This window comes from Schistocerca piceifrons, chromosome 1, assembly GCF_021461385.2.
Source record: "Schistocerca piceifrons isolate TAMUIC-IGC-003096 chromosome 1, iqSchPice1.1, whole genome shotgun sequence".
In the NCBI taxonomy this organism is placed as follows: Eukaryota; Metazoa; Arthropoda; class Insecta; order Orthoptera; family Acrididae; genus Schistocerca; species Schistocerca piceifrons.
The window spans coordinates 899,904,110-899,926,744 of NC_060138.1; positions in this window are offsets into that span (position 1 = coordinate 899,904,110).

The window sequence follows — 22,635 nt, forward strand, 5'->3', positions numbered from 1 at the left end:
AGGCCAAGTGTTTCTAGAATTTATGCGGAAATTCTCGAACACTACACATTATGCACATCTTGTGAATGACTTCCTTCATGATAACGACATCACTCGACTAGAGTGGCCAGCATGTTCTCCAGACATGAACCATATCAAACATGCCTGGGATAGATTTAAAAGGGCTGTTTATGGATGATGTGGCCCACAAACCACTCTGAGGGATCTAGGCCGAACTGCCGTGGAACAATCTGGGCCAACAGTGACTTGATGAACTTGTGGATAGTATGCCACCACGAGTACAGTTATGCATCAATCCAAGAGGACATGCCATGGGGTATTAGAGGTACCAGTGTGTACAGCAATATGGACCATTGTCTCTGAAGGTCTTGTTGTGTGGTGGTACAACATGCAATGTGTGGTTTTCATGAGCAATAAAAGAGGCAGAAATGATGTTTATGTTAATCTCTATTCCAATTTTCTGTACAGGTTCCAGAACTCTTGGAACTGAGGTGACGCAAAGCGTTTTTTGATGTGTGTATATGTGGTGTCTGTCCAAAAGAATAGACACCACTTTGATCCAGCAACCACTATGAAATAAAATATAAAGAAATTACAGACTTTGGCTGTGAGCGGGCACCAATTTAAAGCAGTGGGGAAAGTTGAAAATTTGTGCTGGATGAGGATTCGACCCCAGATCTTCTGCTTCCTAAGAAGGTGCTCTGACCACTAAGCCATTCAGACACAGTGGTCATGACAAATGCATGGAGTTCCCAGGCAAGCCTCCTGTCAGATCCAAATCCTCAGCTTATTCACACACTGTTAATGTAATGCCCCTTGTCTATTATCCTCATTACTCACTGCATTTTGCTGATTCCCATAAGAGTTCAAGCCTGGTGTGCATCCACACTGAAGAGATCTACTTAATCATATATATGAGGTCTGTTCAAAAAAATCTGGAACATTTGAAATTTCATACTAAGGGTGTGTTGGAGCGAAATGTGGTTGGCATCCCTGCACACGCCTGTGCTTAATGTGTGACTGCTGGAAGTTTCAGTGTTGTATGCCTGTCAGTTATTGTTCAGTGCTGTAGTGAGTAGAATGTTGTCTTACACAGTTTGTGAATTTCAAGATGGCAGAGTTAGAGGAGCAGCACATCTGCATTAAATTTTGTGTGAAGCTTAAGAAAATCTTTACAGAGACACACCAAATGATGCAGGAAGTCTATGGTGATGAGTGCTTAAGAATAGTTCACATGGTTTAAAAATGGTCAGACAGAAGTTAAAGATGACCCTCGTTCAGGACTCCCTTTGATGTCTACTGATGATGCTCATGTCAGGAACATCAACAAAACTGTGCATGGCAATTGAAGACTTCCTGTCTGAGAGATTGCAGAAGAATGTAATATTTCATTTGCATCATGTCATGAATTCCTTACACAGTACCTTGGAATACATTGTGTTGCTGCCAAGTTCGTCCCACGGCTCATGACTCAAGACCAGAAACATCTTCACTTCACAATCTGTGAAGAGCTTTTGGACAGCACAAACGAGGATTCCTTAAGAAAATCATAACTGGTGATGAGACATGGTTCTATGGTTATGATGTTGGGACCAAGGTTCAAACTTCACAATGGGTTCTACAAGACCAAAAAAGCTTGTCAGGTGAGGTCAAATGTCAAAGCCATGCTGATAGTTTTCTATGACTTTGAAGGATTTGTTCATCACCAACTCATGCCACAGGGCCAAACTGTTATTCAATAGTACTATTGGGATGTGTTGCAATATCTGCAAGAAAATGTGAGAAGGAAACATCCAGAAATGTTGCGAGACAATTTGTGGCTCTTGCATCTTGATTATGGACCCACACATTCATCCCTGTAGGTATGTGGCTATTGCACAAAAAAACGAAATCACTGTGCTGCCTCATCCACCGTGTGCTCCAGACCTGGACCCTGCAGACTTGTTTTATTTCCATAGTTGAAAACCTCATTGAAAGGGTGAATATTTGCAATGACAGATGAGGAAAAAGAAAATCTGTAGACAGTGCTTCATGTGATCCAGCGAGATGTGTAGCAAGAGTGCTTCTGGAAGTGGAAAAGGTGTTGGGAGTGGTGCATCAATTGTGGAGGAGAGTATTTCGAAGGAGGCCATCCACAATAAGTAAAAGATAAGAGTAGAAAAATTTTATGAACAAAGTTCTGGAATCTTTTGAACAGACCTGTCCAAAAGAGGAGGAGGATATTAGTGTTTAACGTCCCGTCGACAACGAGGTCATTAGAGACGGAGCGCAAGCTCGGGTGAGGGAAGGATTGGGAAGGGAATCGGCCATGCCCTTTCAAAGGAACCATCCCGGCATTTGCCTGAAGCGATTTAGGGAAATCACGGAAAACCTAAATCAGGATGGCCGGAGACGGGATTGAACCGTCCTCCCGAATGCGAGTCCAGTGTGCTAACCACTGCGCCACCTCGCTCGGTGTCCAAAAGAACAGATGCCACATATATATAATTAAGGCAGGGATAGCAAGTGATTTCTTCAATGTGGTTGCACACCGGGCTTGAAGTCTTATCGAAATTGATGAAACACAGTGAGTAGAGAGGGTAATGAGCAAGAGGCTCCACATTAGTAGTGTGTGGATAAGTTGCTAACTGGAGTCTAATGGGAGCTGTGCTAGGGTAATTTGTGCAGCTGTGATGGCCGCTGTGTCTGGATGGCCTAGTGGGCAGAGTATCTGCCTAGTAAGCACGAGGCTCAGGTTCAAATCCCAGTCCAGCACAAATTTTCAGCATTCCTCATTTGATTTAAATCAATGACCTCTCACAGCCAATGTAGGTAATTCCTTTGTGTCTAGAAAAGGTAGTCCAGAGCCCCACTCATGATAGAAATACAGAGTGATCACAAAGTCTTGCCCTGATTATAAAAATTTATAACAGAATAACCATTTGACATAATAAGTTACATTTGATGCCGTAACATTGATTAGTGTTACTAGTTTTTTTCAAGACCACTTATGTTAGTAAACCTCAATGTGTGCTCCCTCGGTAGCCCAGGGAATATCGCGGTGGTATTCCAGTTCCCGCCAGGTGTTTCGTAACATGTGTTCTGTCACAGTACCCACAGCAGCTTGATTCCTAACCTTCAGTTCGTCAACATCGGCAACTGGTGTGATGAAGACTCTGTCCCTGTTACAGCCCCAGAAAAAATAGTCAAGGGGCGTAATGTCTGGCGAGCGGGGTGGCCAGCGTGTTGGACCATTCCTTCCAATCCACCAATCTGCTGGACATCACGCCCCTTGACTTTTTTTTCTGGGGCTATATCAAGGATAGAGTCTTCGTCACACCAGTTGCTGACGTTGATGAACTGAAGGCTAGGATACAAGCTGCTATGGGTACTGTGACAGAACACATGTTATGAAACACCTGGCGAGAACTGGAATACCGCCTTGACATTCTCCGAGCTACCAAGGGAGCACACGGTAGGGTTTACTAATGTAAGTGGTCTTAAAAAAAAATAGTAACACTAACCTATGTAATGGAATCAAATGTAAATTATTATATCAAATGGTTATTCTGTAATAAATTGTTATAATCAGGGCAAGACTTTGTGCTCACCCTGTACATTGGATCTAATGGCAACACCTGATCTCTTTGAGGAGGTAATGTGCAGTCCCTACGAAATGAGGTGGGAACTGAAATTGAGGTTAGCAAAGCAGAAACTGAAATGTTTAACTCTGTTTTCAAATGTTCATTTACCAAGAAAAACCAAGGAGAATTGCCCCAATTTAACCCTTGTACAACTGAAAAAATGAGTGAAAATAGTATCAGTGTCAGTGGTGTTGAGAAATGGCTGAAATCAGTAAAATTGAACAAAGCTCTGGGGCCCCATGAAATCCCTGTCAGATTCTATATAATGAAATTGCTACTGAGTTAGCCCCTCTTCTAACAATAATCTACTGTAGATCCCTTGAACAGAAAAGTATGCCCAGTAGTTGAAAGAAAGCACAGGTAACACCCATCTACAAGAGGAGGAGTAGAAGTGATCCACAAAACTACTGTCCCATATCTTTGACACCAATTTGTTGTAGAATCTTAGAACATATTCTGAGGTCAAATACAACGAGGTATGTTGAACAGAATTACCTACTCCATGCCAACCAGCATGGATTCCAAAATATCACACTTTTCTCGCATGATATACTGAAAGCTTTGGATCAAGGCAGTCAGGTAAATGCAGTATTTCTTGATTTACAAAATGTGTTAGACTCAGTATGACACCTATGCTTATTGTCAAAAGTTTGATCATATGAGGTGTCAAGTGAAATTTGTTACTGGATTGAGGACGATTTGGTAGGCAGGACACAGCATGTCATCTTGGATGGAGAGTCATGGCCAAATATAGAAGTAACTTCAGGTGTGCTCCAGGGAAGTGTGTTGGGACTCAGACAATAATAAATGGCAACCTCAGACTTTTCGCAGACATCTGTAGTGAAGTACTGCGTGAAAGAAATGGTATAAATATTCAGATCTTGATAGTCAGCTCTTGATAAGATTTCAAAGTGATGCACAGATTGGCAATTTGCTTTAAATGTTCAGAAATGTAAAACTGTGCACTTCACGAAATGGAAAAACATAGTATCCTATGACTGCAATATCAATGAGTCACAGTTGGAATCAGCCAAGTCATACATATACCTGGGTGTAACACTGTGAGGATATGAAATGCAATTATCATATAAGCTCAGTTGTGGGTAAAGCAGTTGGTAGACTTCACTTTATTGGTAGAATACTGGAGAAGTGCAGTCAATCTACAAAGGAGGTTGCTTGTAAATAACTTGTGTGAGCCATTCAAGAATATTGCTCAGGTGTATGGGACTGTACCAAATAGGACTACCAGGGGATAGTGAATGTATAAACGGAAGGGCAGCGCCAATGGTCACATGTTTGTTTGATCCATGTAAGAGTGTTACAGTGATGCTGAAGAAACTGAACTGGCATTCTCCTGAAGATAGACATAAATTACCCTGAGAAAGTATACTAATAAAGTTTCAAGAACCAGCTTTAAATGATGACTCTAGGAACATACTACAACTCCTTATGTATCACTCACATAGGGATTATGAGGACAAGATTAGAATAATTACAGCACACATAGAGGCTTGCAATTATTCTACCTGCATTTTGTTAATTGAATGGAATGAGAAGAACCCTAATCCCTAGTAAAATGTGATGTACCCTCTCCCATGCACTCTACGGTGGCTTGCAGAGCATGGATGTAGATGTAGATGTAGAGCATATGGCATCAGGGGGGGGGGGGGGGGGTAGTGGGAAACCAGCTAAAATCTTACCTCTGAGCAGGTGAGCGCGTAGGTTGCGAGTGGGGAACTATATTCCACAGAGTCTCCCAGGGATCTGTCCTTGGTCCACTGCAGTTTCTTATGTGTATAAATGACTTGCCCTTATCACAGAAAACATGTATGTTTGCTGACGATACTAGCCTTGTGATAAACAATAAATCCTTCACCACCTCAAGGCTGACATCAACAAATTGTTCCCAGAACTCCTAACTACATCTGCATTTACATCTACATCCACACTGTGCAAACCACCGTGAAGTGTATGGCAGATGGTATGCCCCATTGTACCAGTTATTAGGGAGTATGGGAAGAATAATTTCTTAGGCTCCTCTGTGTGCACAGTAATTAGCCTAATCTTTTCTTTGCAATGTATGTGAATTGATGCACAGCAGTTGTAATATATTTGTAGATCCATTGCTTGAAGTTGGTTCTAGAAACTTAATAAGTAAATTTTCGTTGGATAGATTGCATCTTTCTTTAGGTATCTGCCAGTTTAGTTCTTTCAGGACCTTCATGACATTCTCCAGTTGGTTGAATAAACCTGTGAGAACTCATGCTGTTCTTCATTGTACCTGTTCATTATCCCCTGTTAGACCTATTTGATTAGACTTGAACAATATGCTAAGATGGGTTGCATGAGTGTTTTGTGTGCAGTCTTCTTTGTTAACTGGTTGCATTTCCCTACTATTCTACAAATGAACCATAGCCTATCACTTGCTTTACCTATGACTGAGATTATATTCAGTTTCATTACTCTATATTTTGTTACACCCAGGTATATGTATGAGGTCACCAATTCAATCTGTGACTCATGAACAGTATAGTCACAGGATACTTTTTTGTGAACTACACAATTTTACATTTCTGAACATTTAAAGGCAGTTACCATACCTTGCACCACTTTGAAATATTATCAATACCTGACTGAATATTTGTGCAGCTCCATTACAGATAACTGCATTATTTGTGAATAATCTGAGGTTAATATTGATATTGTCCATAAGCTTATTAATGTAGAACTTGAACAGCAGGAGTGCCAACACACTTACCTGGGACAGACCTGAAACTACTTCTACATCTGTTGATGGCTCTCTATCAAAAATAACTTGCTGTGTCCTCCTTACCAAAAACACCTCAATTCAATCACTGATTTTGCTTGACACCCCACGAGATTGTACTTTTGATGATAAACATGGATGTGGTACTGAGCCAGATGTGTTGTGGAATCAAGGAATATTAAGTATATCTGGCAGTCTTGATCCATGGCTTTCAGCATGTCATGTGAGAATAGTGCTAGTATGGTTTCATAAGATTAGTGTTTTTCAAATTAATGCTCATTGACGTGGAGGAGGTCTTTCAGTTCAAAATACCTCATTATGTCTGAGCTGAGAATATGTTCTAAGATTCTACAACAAATGGATAGTAAGGGGTTACAGTTAAAACAGAGGCTAACAGAGCCACAATTTCAGTATCCCTATCAGATTCCACTGGGCCCTGGAATTTTGGTCAGTTTTAATGTTTTCAGCTGTTTCTCAATACCACTGATGCTGATATCTCTTTCACTATTTTTTTAGTGGTACAAGAACCAAATCGGAGCAGTACTCCCAGGTTTTACTTTGTAAAGGAGATTTGAAAACAGAGTTAAACATTGTGGCTTTTGCTTTGCTATCCTCTATTTTAGTTCCTGTCTCATCTGCAAGTGACTGGACAGTAACTTTGGGGCCAGTAACAGCCATTACTTACTGCTGCATGCTATGATGCTCAGAGTGTGATGCTTTGGTTAGTGTAGCTGGTTGACATGGTGTGGATCACCAGTACAAATCTGACCACTAATAATAATTTATTATTTAGTATTTATTGTTTCCGGAATGTTCTTGAAATATGTTATGTTTATAATATTTGTATGTTCCAGAATATTTAAAGTGTGTATAAGTTCAGCATACTTGCTTATTCATTTGTATAAATAGTAGCACTTGCTGTTCAGGTGATTTCTGTTCTGGCTGTTCGTTAATGTCAGTTCTAAATGTGGTTTCCCTTCTAAGTGCTGTACTTCATTGATGACTTTGTCTTCAGATTTGGACTTGATTGTTCATAAGTTCCATATATTCAAGATGGATTTCTAAATAGCAGTAACTCAGCTGCATATCATGCATCTACTGTATTTTATGGAGATGCTACTCAGTAACAGATAAAATGGCTGAAAGGATTGGACTGAGATGCCAAATACAACAGGAGGGATGACATAATGTGTCTGAGAAATTTGTACTTTCACTTGGAAGGCACAGCCCAGCAGTGGTTCGAGAACAATCAAGAGAAGCTCAATAGATGGGACAAATTCTAGGTTGAATTGTAATCTTCCCCTCCCTCACATCATTTGTTGATTGTCATTCACTTCAAAATAAAATATTTTAATAAGCTTCGAGAGGAGAAATATTTACAATAAACTTTTTTTACTTATCTTCTTTTCTTGTAGTTGGCCCCAGTTCTTCACATCTAGGGGCTGATTTTTGAAGCTGAAATTTTTGACGTTGTAGGTTCCAAATTACATGATAATGCTGAAGTAAGTCTGTTCCACACTTCCTGTTTCTGTAATTTTTTATTATATCATGTTTTTCTATATCACACTGTCTTTGCAATTTCCACTTCAGAACCAAAAATTACATTGTTACTCCCAAAAATAAAAACACGTCTGATCACAATGGAAGCATGCCCACTACTAACTCATTCTGTGGTACTAACAAGTTTCCAAAGAGTTTACAGATTTTCTTGACAAATGACTGTGTTATTTTATAGAAATAAATTTAACAATTAGCATCAGATTTCATAATTAATAACAGGAATTTTTAAGTGTGCCAAATATTTTGTGAATATTTTGTAATTTCAAATATTTCTCAAAAAAGTTATTTTAACTGTACGTACAGAGCTAGTACATATCAATTGTAGAATTGTAACAATGAAAATGCAGTAATTTCTTTTTATACATTTAGGCTGAAATATAATACATCATATACAAAATCATATGAAATTCTTTTAGTTAAACAGATGAGATAATAATAAAAGATAGAAAGTATTTTTGGTATCGGTAACTTCTGTTGAGGAAAGGTAATGTTAGAGGAGGGTGTCCCTTTACAAACTGAAGAAAATGTTCAGCTAAAACCAGCAGCAAGTTTGTTTAGCAGAAGAACAATTGAAAAATGGGGTATATTATCATAGGGAAATGACACAGTTGTAGATACATAATGTGTTATGTCCTAGCCAGTAATGCCAACCGAGCCCGCTACCAAAAGGTTGGCAGCATCAAAGTCCGGACGCCGTCCGCATAAGCAGCGCCAGCGAGACAGCAAATCGCCGCAAGTCTGCGCGCGCCAACGCTGGCTTCTGGCTTCTTAAGCGCTGGAGTCGCGAGCGCTAGGACAGTTCTGTATTTGCCGCTCAGTTGTATACTCGCCACCGATTTGTGTACTTGCTAGTCAGTTGTGTGTTCATCGCAGCAGAGTTGTTGTTTGTCGTCAGCCGACGCTGACCTAGCCGCTCCGACTCGAACTAGACAGATTTCTGTAGACACCGAGTTCACTATTGTGTTTCTGTATCTTCATGAATAAAGATAAGTACCGACTTATTTAATCAGAGTGTTTGGGGTTTCATCTTTCTGTTTACTGTTCCAGCGGACCGGTCGGCCCGCTATTAAAAGTGTGGCGGTGACTTCGTAAGCCATTTCTACAGCCAAGTGTTTGTCGCTACGAACACCGCCACAAAATAATGTTTTGGCTGTATGTGATATTTTAAATCTGAATGTAACAGAAACTGCTAAAATCTCACACCTGATCGAAGAATCACAGAAGATATGTAGCATGTGTTTTTGGTAGAGCATGTCACAATGACAGTGCAATAGAGCAATTAATGAAAAGGTGCCAGTGTAGACAGAAAAAAGGGGGAGAGAGAGAGAGAGAGAGAGAGAGAGAGAGAGGTGGGGGCAGAGAGAGAGAGAGAGAGAGAGAGAGAGGGGCGGGGGGAGGGGGGGCAGAGAGAGAGAGAGAGAGAGAGAGAGAGAGAGAGAGAGAGAGAGAGAGACGGAACTAACTGCCAAATGTGGGCCCTTTGGCATTTGTGGAACCCACCAGAGCTCACCTCCATCATATGCCAGATAGTAAGAGAAAAGGTATAGCAGTGTGTGACAGCCAGACATCACTAGAGATAGCAGTCTTAAATGTTGACCTCATACATCAGGAGGTAATAGAGAATGTTGAAGAAGAGGCTTAGATGTTGAAATTTACCACATCTGCCTTTGTTCAGAATGGTAAGGAGGTGGACTATGTAAAGATTTTTGTGGTCTCTGTTACTTCTTCTTCTTCTTATTTTGTGTAGGCCAACTAAGGACCACAACATTCAGCTATTGCATTTGGAGTGGGCCTTGATGTTTGCCCAGTAGTTACTCATCCTCTGGCTGTGTTGTTCCTTCCTCTCCTGTGTCCCTAATACAGCAATTAATGAGATGGGAATAGGTTTAACTAATGCTTTGTGGCACTTTTTAACTAGGGCACTAGATATCTCATCCCATCCAGCTGAGTACTTGGTCCTTAATGTTTAGATTATTCAACTTATTTCATGCTCACTTACAGTTCTGAATTCAATGTTTGTGCACTGGGGTGAGCAAGTGTTTATCTTGCTGGTTTGGTCAAGAGGTTGAGTTGGAATGCTAGATGGAGTGATGAAATATTTATTAAAAATGTCACAGATTGTTCTTGGATCTTCTATTAATTTTTCCTCATGCATTATGCTTATCATTCAAGACTGATAACTCTCATCGTACCTCTATAAATAATGTATATGGAATTGAGGCAGCAAACACTAATAGCTGCAGATTCTTGGGCCTATACTTAGATGAAAACTTGCGCAGGTCAAAGTATATTAACTTTGTGTGTGGAAAGATTATTAGTGAATTATATCTACTCAGTCATCTTGCAAAAATAGTTACAAACCCTACTATTAAAACTATTTACTATGGAACAATATACCCTTTACTAAACTATGGTATTGAACTATGGGACTGTGCTGCTGATACACCCCTTAATAGATTCATGTTGTTGCAGAAGAAGGCAATTAGAATAATGCATGATGTGGGTCATAATGATTCTGTTAGAGAGATTTTTGTGCAACATAAGTACCTTACGGTGTATTCCCTGTATTTATATAAGGTAATTTTATTTTTTGTAAATCATCAAAAAGATTGAAGAAGATGCAATGACGTACACGACCACAACACCAGAAATAAAAATAGTTACTTTAGGCAACAAACAAAGTTAAAAATAACAGATCACATCCTATACATCAGTGGTCAAATTTGGTTTAATAAATTGCCAAAAGACTTATGTGCCTATGATGGAAATATCTTTAAAACAAAACTCAAATTATTCCTGGCAAAGAAATGTTTGTACTCTCTGTCCGAATTCTAAGTTTAAAACATGTGATCTTACAGTTTGTATTAGAAATTAGAAATATTTTAGTTGTATAACTTCTTCTGTGACACTACATTCCCTTTGTGTGCTTGTATTATAGTCTCGCTAATTCATATCAACTATTTATTATGTTTGTATTTTTAGAACATCTTCATAATTATGTAATCAACACTGAGATTTGCAATAGTCATCATTTTTGTTGACTCTATGCAAAAAGTTAAATAAGTAAATAATAATAAAAATAATAATAATAATAACAATAATAATGATGATGATGCAAGCATTATTGTCAAGCTGATCAAAGAAGCATACACAGGGAAAATAGTACATGATGTTCTTGCTACCCATGTTAACTAGTTTTGCACAAGTGGATTAGTTTTAAACTTCGAATAAGCACAGTCCATCCAGGTTTCCACCATCAAAGATATCCCGTGTACTATGAATGAAGCTGAGGCGGATGCTCGGGTGAGAGACACCAAACAACACCTTATTAATCAGGAGTTCATTTATTTACCTCTTCACACAAGTAAGGCTTACAGAGAACTGGATAGTGGAACTACACAAAGATAATGTTTTGCTAGGTTCAAAGATGATGCTCAGATCGATACTGGTGTTGATCTCATCGTCACCAGATCCCCCCCCCACCCGCGGTATGAGAACTCCTGAGAGACCGGGGGGAGGGGGGGGGGTGACTATGGTGTTGGCAGGGGTGGTCCACGGGAGCCGAACTGCGGTCAGCTCGACAGTGTTGTCGGGGAGATGTGTTGGTAGATGACTTGAAGGAAGGTCCGGCCACTGAATCTGGAAGTTGTTGAAGCGCGCCGGGCGTCGTACTGGGTGCGCTGGTCATGCGGCGATGAGTAGGCTGGCGATATGCGGGAGGAACGGAGCAACGACGACGTCTCCGGTGGTCGTGGCGAACACACAAAGCATGTCCAGGTCGACGTCGGGTGAGAGGAGAACACATTTCACCAGGCAGCAGGGAATGGCGGAGGTTGTGTCATGAGCGCCGGATGAAGGGAAACATATGACGAACAGTGTGTCATCGCGTAGTATTATAGAGACGTTGTGGATTATGTCTGGGGGGACAGGAACAAACACCTCGAGCGAGGGGACGTTCAAGATGGGGGGGGCGTGAGAAACCTCAACAGGGCGAGGCAGGTGACGGGGGAGAGGTCGAAGGGACCGGAGAAGGGCCCGGTGGCGAGGGCGTGATCGTAGGTAAGCTCGACGTGGGGAGCATGTGATCACTCGTCAGAGTGCGTGAGACTGGAGTAGAGGACGAGGTCGGAGAACATCTCGACGATTAGAGCTGGAAGTCACTCGACTGAGTGAGTAAGTCCGACGTGGAGGGAGTGGTCACAGCGTCATGAGCCACATCAGTGAGTGGCGTGGTCGTGGCCTGAAGGGGGTTAGAAGCGGGCTCGACATGAGCAGGCTTAAGTCTGTTGAGAGAGACTGTAACAGCTGAATCTTTCATATGGATGTCATAGGTGTTGGCTGAGTGCCAGAGAACTCGGTATGGGCCGGTATATGGGGGTTGGAGGGGAGCACAGACAGTGTCATCTCGGAGCATGACGTACTCACAATTGTCCAGAGATTTTGGGATGTGAAACTTAGGGTGAGAATGGCTGGCGGGCGGAGGGATGTGGAGGTTGATGAAGTGGCATCTGACGCGGTCCACGAAGGAAGGTAAGTCAGACTGAGGGAGAGAAGCAGAAGGGCTCACAAGTTCACCAGGGAGAACAATGTTCTGGCTGTATACGAACTCGGTTATTGTGCCTTTGAGGTCTTCCTTATAGATCGCACGAATGCTGAGTAGCACAAAGGGAAGGGCCTCCATCCAAAGAGAGTCGTGCCATCGAAGAGCCGCCTTGAAAGCGCGGTGCCAGCGCTCAACTAGCCTGTTACTTTGCGGATGATATGCTGTGCTATGGATGCACCGGATGCCGCAAATGTTACAAATCTCGTTGAACAGGGCCGATTCAAATTGTCTGCCCTGGTCAGTCGTGACATCCGAAACGCGATACCCGTGACTTGACGGAAGCTTGAGCAACAGTTTCAGCCGCGATATTGGGGAGTGGGACATCCTCAACCCAGCGAGTTGTTCGGTCCATAGATGAGAAAACATAACGAAAGCCGTTAGAGGGGGAAGAGGGCCGACAGTGTCAATGTGAATATACTGGAAATGCCCAGGAGGGATCGAAAAGGTGCCAAGGGGGGGTGAAGTGTGCTTGTGTACTTTGCAGCGTTGGCACACAATGCAGGAGCATGCCCATTGCTGGCAGTCCTTGTTGACATTTCTCCACACAAAGCACTCCGCTACGAGGCAGGCGGCCGCACGAACACCGGGGTGGGCTAAATTATGCAGTGTGTTGAAGACAGCTTGACGGAGCATGGTTGGGATGAGGGGGCGTAACGTGCCCGTACTGTCGTCGCACCAGATCTCACCAGAAATGCCAGGGAAGGTGGTGCGGATGAAGTGTAGTGAAGAGGTAGTGTCTGAAATCAGGTTTTGTGTGTCCTCGTCAGCGGGTTGGAGGTTAGGCAGGTCAGAGAGGTCTAACAGTGGATGAATGGCGTCGACTCGTGAAAGGAAATCAGCAACTATATTGTCAGCACTCTTTATGTGTCTGACATCGGTGGTGAAATGAGATATGAAGTCCGTGTATCTGAAACATCGAGGAGGCAGGTCAGCTGGCGGGTTTGAAATGGCCGCAGCCAGGGGTTTGTGGTCTGTTAAAACATAGACAGGGGGTCCCTCAATGTCAGTCTTAAAATGCTTGATCGTTTCATAGTTTGCAAGTAACCCCCTGTCAAACGCAGAATATTTCCATTGTGCATTGGTGAGCTTGCACGAGAAGAACTGCAGAGGCGAAGTTTCACTGTCGACTGTCTGGCAAAGGACAGCGCCAACGGCAGTATCCCTCGCGTCTGTGGTGATGAAAAGCTGCGCATTGGAATGAGGATGCGTGATGGTGCAGGCCTCGGCAAGAAGATTTTTGAGGGCAGTGAAAGAATCATTCATAGCAGGGGTCCACAGAACGGGCCGAGGTCCAGAAGTGTTGGTGCCTGCCAAGGTGTCCGTCAGTGGAGCCTGAATCTCTACAGCCCAAGGTAGATGACGGCGGTAATAATTGTAATAATTAACCGTCCCCAGAAAGCGCCGCCGGAGCTCTTTGAATGACGGAAGGTGTGGGTAGGTTTAGTATTGTTTGTACTGTGTCAGGGGGCGGTGAACTGCCTTCGGCAGAGACCCGCAAACCAAGAAAAGTGACAGCGTGTTGATGTAGCTGCAATTTGTCCTGCTTGGTGTCGATGCCAGCTGCCCGAGAGTGTCCATAACAGTTTGCACATGTCGAATGTTGTCCTCGACGGAGGAGCTGAACACAAGAATGTCATCAAGATATGCAAAGCAGAATTTTAGGCCGAATAGCACTTTGTTGATGAAGCGTTGCCAGGTCTGGGTTGCGTTTTTTAGCCTGAAGGGCATGAATCGAAACTGAAATAACCCAATTGGGGTGGTGATTGCTGTCTTCTCGATGTCTTCAGGAGCCATGGGGATCTGGTGGTAGGCCCGTTTGCAATCAATGACAGAGAACATGGTCACACCTGCGAGGGAACTGGTAAAGTCGGCAATGTTGGGAATGGGGTAGGTGTCCATAATTGTTCGTGCGTTTAGTCGACGGTAGTCTCTGCACATGCGCCAGGACCTGTGTTTCTTGGGTGTCATATGAATGGGTGTAGACCAGCTGCTGGCAGAGGGTTCGATGACGCCGGAACTTAGAAGTTCAGAAATCTGCTTTTTAAGGTTGGAGAGGCGCTCGGGAGATCGGGGGGGTCTGGCGTGAGGCGAAGTTTGTGAACCCTGCCGTTGGTGATGACGGAAATGTTGCCGGCAGCACGGGAGGTGGTTTGTTTATAATGTGAGGCAGGCGGGGCAGTCGGGGCTAGGATGTGGTGTTCGGAGCCACTCGGCAGATACAACGGGAGCTGAGGCGGCGAAGTGTCCCAGGAGTCACCGTGACAAGATGGCCGCCGGCTCGAAGCAGTGGTCGGGTGAGCTCGGTAGAGCTCGTGGAGTGTTAGTGAGTCCATTCTCCGAGGGCGTGGCCTGTGGCAGCAAGGTCGCGCTAGGCACGAGTGCACTGTTTGTGTTGTAAGTGGCAGTCGCACGGCGGTCCGCAGGACCCTAAGTTGCGTAGTTTGAGGTGCTGTCCGTGAGGGGAGGGGTAGGGAACACGTGACGCTCGTCGTGCATGCGCACTCGTGTCCAGCTGAGCTAGGTTCCCCAATATTGCACACTAAAAAAGTCCACTCGAGTTTGCAGTTTGCAGAGAGTGAGATGACGTGGGAGGTTCAACCCGAGCACTGTAGTTTAATAGAATTCACAGCTTGCAGTGAAGTATGATGAGGGCAGATGTTCGACGACACTAAGGAACCCGCAGCAGCGAAACGTTGGCGCCTGTGCCCACTAGGAAAAAGTATCCTGACGAAATGTCTTTAATATAAAGTCGTCTGTAATTATCCGATTGTTCCTGGACAGAATGGAGCACTGGGAGGTGGCTGTCATGTTGTGTGCAAGAGGTGGCACCCGGACCTGCCTGCGATTTGCGTTTGGGAAGCAGCAGGGTGGTCTGCAGTTCCGTGCCACCTCACCAAACCGTGTGTGGAAGTAACAGTATGGGTAGTGTGGATGCATTTCCTGCGGAAAGTTCGTTGCCAGAGGCGGTGGCCGAGGTTCGGAGGCCACAGCCGGTTCGGTTGCAGGAGGGGGCATGACCGAGGGCGGAGCCGGTGACGTCCCAGCTGTTTGTATACTGCCTCCCGGAGTGAGCGGAACGGTTGGTACAGTGCGGCCCCGGCCGCGTCTGGCCGCAGGACGAGAAGCCTGAACCTGAGACTTGCCAGGTAGGCAGTGGCTGGTGAAATACAACAGTGATGCCTCATGTAGTAAGTTAGCAATTGCCATTCGTTGCTCGACGGGTTCGGGATACCTCTGAGCCAGAGCAAAGCGGATGTGGGGAGGTAGTTTATCCGTCCATATGGCGAGGAGAGCTGTGTCAGGGAGTAGATCGTCGCTGACCAGGGCCCGTAGCCGTCTCCAAAGTTGTGAAGGGTTGTTGTTGCCGTATTGCTGTCTCAGTTGAGGGTGCAAGCCGACGTAGAACTGTCTTTTTGGCTAGAGTGTACCGGGTAGCTGAGTCCGGGGCGTTGACCAGGTCATCAATCAAGTCCTCCTGGTCGTGCAGGTGGGTGATAAGGCACATAAATCTGTTTGATTCATCGAGTTTGAAATGGTCGAACACTTCATCCACAATTTTGAACTAGGTTGTTGCCCTGTCAGGATTGAACCGCGGCAGCATCGGTAAGCATTGTAGAACGTTCGGAAGTACAGGGTGAGTTGAATTCATCGGGGCACTGCCTGAAATGAGCTGTTGGTGCTGCATTATTCCCAGAGAGTGTGTCTCCAGGGTATGTGGCAATGACAGCTGATCGGGTGGCAGCGTGAAGGTGACGCGTTGTGGTTGAGCGCGATCTGTCGCGACGCGGAAGTCCGACGCAGGTGAGACACCGTAATGTGTCAATTTTGGTTGCAGAAGTCCGACTGGAGCCGGCATGGGGGCGACAGGTGAGAAAAAGATCAAAGTTTGAAAACGCGTGCCAGTCCGCAGAAAACTTGACGTGTGATCATAGTCGGAGCCACTTGTGTTGCAGGGAGGCTGCGCAGGTGTGAGCTGTCCAAAAGCACAGTGAGGAAAATGATGTCGAACGTTGGGCGAAATGTATGAATGTTCACTGTTCATAGTCACTTCACTCAAAACGGTGTGCGGAAAAGGTGAATGTCATGGCACAAAACACTGAGGCGAAGCAGTAGGACGGAGATGGAGGTCAGGCACAGATAACAAGCCATTGTTCCTGTTGCAGGCTGAGGTATTGCAGCAGGAAGGCATGTGCTGATGCTGAACCGAGGCAGGCTCGGGTGTGGTCAGATGCTGAGGAGGTTGACCTGTGAACAAAGCAGTTCCGGCCGCATGGCAGGTATCCGCATGGTACTGCACAGATTGTGGTGTGGCAAACTGTTGTCCTGGCAGTGGTAGGTTATCCAACGGAGCATTTGCAGAAATCGGCATTGATCCCGCACTGCACGGAGATCCGTAAGAGGTAACTGCACCGTTGATGAGGGAGGGCACATGTGGCGGGAACAAAGGCATCTGATAGCCGGAAACATGCACACTCTTAATCTCACTTATTGTTGCAGGCATGAAAACGTCCAGCAAAATCGGCGTAATCGATGAGTGAGAGGCATCGTGTTGCAGTTCTGGCGGGTGTACATCGCCCGCAACACGATGTATGTTGATCACAAAATCCGGTGTTAGGCGTTGGGCAGAAACCATTGTTTGAATGTTGTGTTGATGTAATACACGCTAAATAACCAACGCAGAGGCTGCGGACACAGTAAAATGGCGAAAACAGAATACGTTACAACTCGGGGCACCAGTGAGGTGGATGCTTGGATGAATACACCAAACAACACCTTATAATCAGGAGTTCATTTATTTACCTCTTCACACAAGTAAGGCTTACAGGGAACTGGATGGTAGAACAACACAAAGGTAATGTTTTGCTAGGTTCAAAGATGATGCTCAGATCAATACTGGTGTCAATCTCATTGGTGCCACAAAGTCTACCATTGAAAAATAATAAATGGAGTAGAAAATTCTTAGTTCTTGGGTGTGCAAGTTAATGAAAACACAACTGAAAAAAACGTGTAGTAGACCCAAAATAATTAGGGTTCAGCTATAAGAATAATTGTCAACTGTGGGAACATATAAAGCAGTAACTTAACTTATTTTGCATGGTTTCATTCACTGATGTCCTGTGGGATAATATTACGCAGTAACTCCTTGGTTAGATAAAGAGTATTCGTTGTTGGACAAATGAAAGTAATTAGAATTATATGCGTCTTATAGGCATCTGCACTTGGGAATATTAACCACAGCCTTGTAGTACATTTACTTATTCATAAACTTTGTTGTCAACCACCGACTGGAATTTCAGAGTAATGGAGATATTCACTAATACGGTATTAGAAGGAAAAAGGATGTGCACATTGCTCTTGTGAATCTAACTTTGGCACAAAAATGAACGCCATCCCCAGCTATAAAACTCTTTGATAATCTGCCAATTGAAATAAAATATCTTACAGATAGCAGAAGTGTTTTCAAATGTAGACAGAATTTGTTTCTCCTTAACAACTCCTCCTATTCCACAGAGGAATTTGTAGAAGTCTGGCATCTTTTGTGCAACAAAAACATTTCACATTGTAACACATTTCACATTGTAACACATTTCACATCATAATATTTACTGTGAATATGATCTAAGGAACAGGGAACTATTTAACTATTGGGATTACTACTTTCTTTAAAAATCTGAACATGAAATTTGTGAAATGTGACTTTATTGTATCTTTTTCTTAATGGAGCACAAATTTTTCTAATGTAAATGTAATACTATACTTATTCAATCATTTATATAATATTTAATTTGTGATTCTATAATTTTTTATAGGCTGGTATACTCGCTGTGCTCTTTATTATACTGGCAACAACAGCTGATGAATTGTAAGTGCACGACAACTGTTAGCAAAATTCAATCATTTACTCTATCTTTGCTTGTCTTAGTGTAATGTTTTTTCCCTACAGCTTTTGTAAGTCTATTGATTTAGTTGCTAAAGTACTTCATCTGTCAGAACATATAGCTGCAGTAACTATTCTGGCTTTTGGCAATGGTTCAGCAGACATCTTTACCTCTTTGGCTGGAGCACTAAGTGGACATTCAGAACTGGTCTTCGCTGAACTTCTAGGTGTAGTATGCATATCTTCACTTCATTTGAATAGTGATTAGTTGTGTATACATGTATACATTAGTTAAAATAAAATATGGAAATGGATCTGGAGTTGATGCTCTAAAGTGCTAGGAAAGCCATCTCTTGTAAACTAGTAGAGGGCTCAACATAAAAGCAATGTATCCTCATTTCCTGTACGTTGCACCTTATTTATTTGTGAATGTGATAATAAAGTATTAAATATTTTTTGGTTAAAATGACGTTGATCAGCATGTTAAAGAATCAGTCATTGGTTTAAGATGGGTAAAGATGGTCAACAGACCCAGTTAACTGTCAAGTAAGTTGGAATTTCAAATAGTGCACTTACCTCTGGCACAACTGTAAGAACCAATGAGCAGCTGATACCCAGCTGAAACAAATGGAGGAGGGGAGTAATTTGCTGTGTGGGATTAGCCGAGCGGTCTAAGGCACTGCAGTCATGCACTGTGCGGCTGAGGTTCGAGTCCTCCCTCCGGCATGGGTGTGTGTGTTTGTCCTTAGGATAATTTAGGTTAAGTAGTTTGTAAGCTTAGGGACTGATGACCTTAGCAGTTAAGTCCCATAAGATTTCACACACATTTGAACATTTTTGGGAGTAATTTGACTGGAGTGTAGCTAGTTAGCAGATGTGGTTGAATTGCAAAATAATCAGAGACTCTCACTAGGAGCTCCTTATGGATAACTACAGTGCTGTCATAGGAGATTAAGACAAAATGGATGAGGCTGTCATGTGACTAAAGATGGCTGACAGACATTGACAATGCCTTTACTAATACACTTGACATGTTATACAGAGAAGCATATAAATGAAGTGTACATAGGTCATTGGATTCTTCTTGCAAAACTACTGTGTTTGAGAATACAAACAGTGGAAAGTCCAGGATGGAATAACAATAGTATTATGAAAAGGGTAGATTGGTGTTCAGCATATAGAGGAGACACTGAGTTGCAGATGGGTACAACGAAAAGATTGATACACAGTCAAACTTTTGGCCAAAAGGCCCTCTTCTGAAGGAGAAAACTCACACACATTCATACAAGCACAACATGCATACGTGATGACTACCTCTGGTTGCTTGGCTGGACTGAGATGTAACTGCACCAGATGGGAGCAGCAATGCAGTGTGGGGGTTAAGGAGGAGAAAAGGGGTGGTCAGAGAGTGAATGGCAAGGTGGGGGGAGGGGGGCGGGTTGTAGGTGTAGTGCTGCTTGGAGAAGCATGGAGGGATGTGATGGGGATATGATTATGCATGCAGTTGGACAGTCGGGTGGTGGGAGGAGGAGTGGAAAAGAAGAGAAATAGAGAAGGGGTAAGGGACTAATGGGTGGTGCTGAAGTGGGAGCAGGGAGGGGGATAGGTAAGTGGAGAACAGTGGCTAGCAAAGGCTGAGGCCAGGGGAGTTACGGAATGTAGGACATACTGCAGGGAGAGTTCCCACTGCACTGTTCAGGAAAGCTAGTGTTAGTAGGAAAGATCCAGCTGACAAAGGCTGTGAAGAAGTCATTAACGTGAAGGATATTGTGTTGGACCACATGTTCAGCAACTTGGCGGTGCAGCTGTCTCTTTGTCACAGTTTGTTGGTTTCTGTAGGTGCCCTGGACAGCGGTTGGATACCAACCTGACTGTCACCTACCATACAGTCCAACAAACAAGAGTGATGGTCTAGGGTGGCATTTGTTTCCATAGCAGGATCCCTTTCGTTGTCATCTACGGCACCCTTACAGCACAGTGGTTCGTCAATGATGTTATGTGTGTCATTTTGTTGCTCTTTGTGGGAAGCCCTCCTGGGCCTACAGTTCAGCAAGATAAAGCCTGCTTACACACGGAAATACTTTCTACTACTTGTTTTCAGGCTTGCCAAACCCTCCCTTGGCCAGAAAGGTCACCAGATCTCTCCCTAGTTGAGAATATTTGTAGCATTGTAGACAGAGCTCTCCAACCATCTGGGGATATTGATAATTTCTGGCATGTAATCACTCAGGAGAACATCCTACAGCTCTAACAGTTAGTGGTATGCTGAATGACTGCTTACATTAGGACTACAGGTAAATCAACACATTAGTGACTTGCTCAATTAGTGAAGCTCTTGCTCTTGAATACACTGTGTGATCAAAAGTATCCGGACACCCTCCAAAATATACGTTTTTCATATTAGGTGCATTGTGCTGCCACCTACTGCCAGGTACTCCATACCATCAACCTCAGTAGTCACTAGACATCGTGAGAGAGCAGAATGGGGTGCTCCGTAGAACTCACAGACTTTGAACGTGGTCAGGTGATTCGGTGTCACTTGTGACATTCGTCTGTACTCAAGATTTCCACACTCCTAAACATCCCTAGGTCCACTGTTTCCAATCTGACTGTGAAGTGGAAATGTGAAGGGAAATATACAGCAGAAAAGTGAACAGGCTGACCTCATCTGTTGACTGACAGAGATTGACGACAGTTGAAGAGGGTCATAATGTGTAACAGGCAGACAACTATCCATACCATCACACAGGAATTCCAAACTGCATCAGAATCCACTGCAAGTACTATGACAGTTAGTCAGGGGGTGAGAAATCTTCGATTTCATGGTTGAGCGGCTGCTCATAAGCCACACATCACACCGGTAAAAGACAAACGATGCCCAGCTTGGTGTAATGAGCGTAAACATTGGATGACTGAACAGGGAAAAATGTGTCGTGGGTGATGAATCATGGTACACAATGTGGCAATCCGATGACAGGTGTGGGTATGGGCGAATGCCTGGTGAACGTCATCTGCCAGCGTGCGTAGTGTCAACACTAAAATTTGGAGGCGGTGGTGTTATGGTGTGGTCATGTTTTTCATGTAGTGGGCTTGCACCTCTTGTTGTTTTGCATGTTTTTATGTTTTAAGCAACTCCTTGCTTCCCACTGTTGAACAGCAATTTGGGGATGGCGATTGCATCTTTCAACAGGATCGAGCACCTGTTCATAATGCATGACCTGTGGTGGAGAGTTTACATGACAATAACATCCCTGTAATGGACTGGCCTGCACAGAGTCCTGACCTTCATCCTATTGAACACCTTTGGGATGTTTTGGAATGTTGACTTCGTGCAGGCCTCACCAGCTGACATCAGTACCTCTCCTCAGTGCAGGACCCCATGAAGAATGGGCTGCCATTCCCCAAGAAATCTTCCAGCACCTGACTGAATGGCTTCGAGAGTGGAAGCTGTCATCAAGGCTAAGGGTGGGCCGTCACCATACTGAATTCCAGCATTATCGATGGAGGCTATACAAACTTGTAAGTCATTTTCAGCCAGGTGTCCAGATACTTCTGATCACATAGTGTATGTCATCCAATTTCTCTGAAACTGTAATCGTTGGTTTGTTTGTACATGTATATCACATTTACCAACTTCTATCTCATTCAGTTATTTCCTTCATGGGGCATCATTTTTTTCTGTCTTAGAGTGTATAGTATAATTATACGTAACAACTTTTACATAAACATGCATAAATTCATTTATAGAAGATGGAAGCTATTATTAATCCTATATTTCTTTTAAAGCAAAGATCAAAATTACTGTATTAACCAAACTTTACTCAATGTCCCTGAAATCATGATTTACTGTAGTTCATTCCTGTCAGAATACCACACATTAATTCTTTTGTTGACACTAGTTAATTATCAGAATATCCTTCTTTAGTGCTGTATTACTCAAAACCATAAGCACCAAAGCCACAATAGCAGATTTTAATATCATAGAAAATAAAATGTGTAGCAGTATATACTGTATTTACCTGAATCTAAGCCACACTCGAATCTAAGCTGCACTCTCAAATTGAAGCAAAGATGGTTCATTCCTATGTGAGATGCAAATGAGATGGAATTATTTAATTGACTAGATAGAAAATCTACTCACAAAGTGGCATCAGAACACATGCATAAAAGACAGTTGTAATTGACAAGCTTTTGGAACCAGTGG